This window comes from Atta colombica, unplaced genomic scaffold (genome assembly GCF_001594045.1).
Source record: "Atta colombica isolate Treedump-2 unplaced genomic scaffold, Acol1.0 scaffold200, whole genome shotgun sequence".
Taxonomy (NCBI): Eukaryota; Metazoa; Arthropoda; class Insecta; order Hymenoptera; family Formicidae; genus Atta; species Atta colombica.
Genome location: NW_017259295.1, coordinates 916,301 through 920,712, shown reverse-complemented (window position 1 = coordinate 920,712; position 4,412 = coordinate 916,301). Strand labels below are relative to the sequence as shown.

General features: G+C 33.4%; 1 protein-coding gene across 1 annotated transcript in view; it reads right to left on the bottom strand.

The window, feature by feature from the left end:
• The window catches only part of LOC108687186 (choline O-acetyltransferase), a 30,565-nt gene extending 27,927 nt beyond the window's left edge, over positions 1–2,638 (bottom strand). Inside the window, exon 1 of the mRNA XM_018192833.1 lies at positions 2,589–2,638. The gene's annotated coding sequence lies outside the window, so the exon portion shown is untranslated. The remainder of the gene's footprint in view (positions 1–2,588) is intronic.
• Between the last annotated feature and the right edge of the window lie 1,774 nt (positions 2,639–4,412).

The window sequence follows — 4,412 nt, the reverse complement described above, 5'->3', positions numbered from 1 at the left end:
ATAGTATAATTTTCTCATGTTTGAATTATAAAATATATATGATTATTATTACTATATAATATTAAAATTATCATAATTTATAGTATAATTTTCTCATGTTTGAATTATAAAATATATATAGTTATCACTACTATATAATATTAGTAGTAATGAATGATATTATAGTAGTAATAGACTATAAAAATGAAGCAACTAGCTATAATTATTTTACAGACACAAGTACACAAACATTTTTCTTTCAATGTGTACTTCACTCTTCGGAATAAATATCATCGTGCATGCGTCTTGTCTAATAGATTAACGTACCGAGTAATGAGCCCAGAACTCTCATTTTCTTATTAGCTCTTTGCTGCACTCAGACGAATATACGTAGCGCATGCATAATTTGTTCCGACATGCGAACGCATCGTGAATTATCGTAGGCGCGAAAGTGCTAATTATATGGGAATCGCATTTTGTCACGATGAAAACACCGGCGATTACAGTTACTTCCGATTCTTTGTCCGCCATGAGATAATCGAATAGGGAACTGCTGAGTAATTGCCTATCATTTATATCAGAAACGTAATCTCATTTTCTTCTCCATTTAAATAGAGAGGTACTTTATAACTTTCATTATCGTAAAGATCCTCTTTATCAAACAGCTTACATAACTTTCGGTAATTGTTCATTTTGAAAGATTCGGAGGAAAAGTAATTAAACAATAAAATTAAATACAATGCTGGGGCTTATAAAAGTAATTAATAATTTTCGAGTAAAATATTTTCTCATTAATTAAGTCAATTGTTTCATTTTCTGATATTTTGCGAAAAAATAATTACCAGTGATAATTGCAGATTTAAGAAAAAATTTCGTCTATCGTAAATAATTTTTTTTACAATCTTTTGAATAATCTTTCTGAAATATGTGAATAAATTTTTGACTCCATTTTTTATTACATTTGTTTCGAATTGTTAGAATATTGGCAGAAATTCCTTTCCCCAGCTTGTAGCTCGTAGCGATTTATCATGGAAGATTCATGGACATCCTGCGCTCGCAAATGGAAGCCACGATCGATCCCGGCGGTGTAGGAATAGGAAGCCGGATTGCGGAGACCTCGACGAGGAGACTTCGACGGATCCCGCGTGCACGTGGGATCCGTTGATCCGCGAGGAAAACGGGATCAAGAAGTTCTTCGCGACCGCGAGGATTAACTAAGCGTATGTTCTCAATCTCGGAGTGAGTCCCCGCGGCCTTGGAAAATCTCGAATTAATTTCTCTTCCCTTCCTATCCTGTCCCTTCCTTCGTCGTGCTTTCTTTCCATGTGAGCAAGTAAAAAAAGTGCGCGTAGGAGGAAACCCCTGTGGGTAGTTGAGCTTTTAGTTAGGCACTCTGCGGATTCAGGGAGACTTTCCCGTAAGCTCAGTAAGATCTGTAAGTTTCATCGTAGCCTGAACTCGCGGGTCTTCCTTTAATAGCTTTTTTATTGGACATACTATGATTTTCATGATTAATATTCTCTCATAATGAAAATCATCTCCAGTGAATCAACTAACAGTAACATAATGTTTAACGTCTTACTCAACTGTTACAACAATATGTGATTACCATATATTAAAAAAGGATAAAGAAGGAGCAATACAAGATATAATGTCACCAAACCGTATAATTATCTTTATTATTAAATCAATTGATTTTGTTTTATTTGCACTCTCTTTCAATATATACGTAATATATTGAGTTTCAAAAATTTGTATCATAGTTTCTAATTCTATCATAGTTTATAATTTAAAATAATTGATAAAAGTATGGGTCGAAATGTATTCTTTTGATTCAGTAAAGTTAATTTAGATAAAGATAATTATACAATTTTGGGACACCTACATCTTGTATTGCTCGTCCTTTTTCAATTTTGCTTTGCAAATTAGAAGCCTGTATATTACATTTGCATTTATATTGTTGAATGAGAAATTATAATATTGGTGAGTTATTGTTAGTTAAATACTAACGTACACGTTAAATACTAACAGACACTGAAAAGATACAATGTTGATTTAGAGAATATTTGGAAATTCAAACTTTTTAGGCTGTCTTCTTATATTTTCTTCTCATTATGCAGATTGCCTCGTGAAAAGACGTATCAATTTTCGCACAGGCGATGTCAGACGAAAGTCGGAACTGTATGCTGCGAGCGTAGATATTACTCTGAGAGAACATGATATAAGAATCATACGTCAGCATAAATGAAGAACGAAACGGAACTTCTCCAATGTTAGGTATGGTTGATTCAATTCCATCTTCCATTGGATCAAGAATAACAAGACGGGCATCAGAAAGATACTCATTCAACCATAAAAATACGTCAGAAATGTTCATAGTACTGTACATCCCCCTGTTGTCTCACTTGATATCGTGATGGAGATCGTGATGCTACGGCTCGGTTTTGATCCGAAATCACGGCATTGCACACAGGAGACAAATTAGCCGGCTTGGTCACATCACAGCAGGTCGGTCGATGCGAATCGATCCGGCTCTTTAAGCGGGTCGTAACCTCTAGCAAGTCCGGCCTTTGAGACGAGGTCGCGGTGACCCAAATTAGGAGCCTTACCTCGCCTTACCTGCGTGCGCTATGGCCGCCTCTGGTGCTCTCCTGCCTGCAATCGTTACCGCGGATTCTGCGCATTCTCATCGTTACCGTTGAGGACACCTCTCTGCGAGAACGTCGAGCTTGCACCTCGAGTAGAAATGTAAACGATGGAAAAATACTAGAATTTTAGGATAAAAAACTCGGAAATTAGTGGTTTTTTTCTTTTTACATTGACAGTTTTTTACTCAGATATATTTTTTAGATCATTTAGATCTGTTCGCATCGCTTGAAATCTCCCAAAATTTTTGTACTTAAAATGATATTAGAAAAATAGATTCGGGCGTTGAAATTAAAGAAGGCACAAGTGCTGAATGCAAAGAGTGCAAGCAAAGTTTGCAACGCAAACAGACCTATTATCATCTCATCAAGAATTGCAACAGTCAATAATACATATTTTCGCTTCGATATAAAATTATAAAGACAAAAGAATTAGAAGTATCGAAATAACAAGAAAAATGATTTCTATTTCTTCTTCTACATATTTAACATGAATTCTAAAGTTTTTCATGAAATGAATGTTTTTGATTAAATTTTATGTAATTTGATCAAAAATACCGTTTTTTATGCCGAATACTTTTCAGAGTCAATTCCTTGTTCTTTTACCTCCCCGTGCACGATGACAATGTTCGCATTTCAATCGTTGACAAAATAATGGCTCGTTAATATTGTATTCAAGTTTCGCCTGTACTGCCAAAGACAAAACTTCGGACTTAAAAAGTAATTTTGAATACATTACACACACCGAAAAAACGATTTCGCTAAATCTACACGTTTAACTGGATGCAGTTTTAATTAATTCGTTTGGAACAAAATAATTATACAGAGCACTTAAAAAATAACAATACCGCAAGTTTTAATATTCCAACAACTTAATTTAAGCGTTCTACATAATTATTTAGATGGTGATGATTCAAATAAAATTATCTACATTTAATTAAATTTTTTAATACTTTAGTAAAATTATTTTCTATGTACGTTACTCATCATTTTTATTTTATTATTATTATTATTATTATTACTTTATTGTCAGATATTTCTTCTAAATGATTGATTGACATTATAAGAGATTTTAAAATTGTGATTTTCACAATTAATATTCTCATAAATAAAAATCATTGTTTATATTACGTTAAATCATTGACAAGCACTGAAAAAATTCAACGTTTTTATTTAGAGAGTATTTACTTTTAAGGTTTTTCATTAATATTTTCTTAAAGGAAGTTATTTACGCGATTTATGATATCTCCATATCATACATCTTCATCAGGATGAAAAGCTATCTACTATAATCTATATTTTATCTACATTTTTATAATCTAAAATAAACTGTAATAAATTTAAGCAAATAAAATTTCAATGTATCCAAAATTATTTTCCTTTCTCAATATTCGATCGATCATTGTATGAAATTATTCATTATATCTGTAGAAAATGTGGAAAAATGGGAATTTCCTTTTCTCTTCGGAATTATCCATGCAAAATAGAATCTTTCTTTCACCGGTATTGAAAATTAAATCTGACAAAATTGTCACAATTCCAACAATATCGCAAATTAACATAACTGCGGCGTTTCTTCACGAGAGTCGTCATTCCACCGAGTCCACGACAACGTCGCGTTGCCCTGCGTGAAAGTAACAACGACAGACTCTTTTCTGAATTCTAACGAGTTGCGTTACGCGAGTCTGAATTTTCCCAAAGCCGTTCATCGGGTATTTAATTACCATCCGCCACAAGAGAGATTTCGAAAGTAGACCATCGCCGCAACGCTGCGGAAGGATGTTGTTA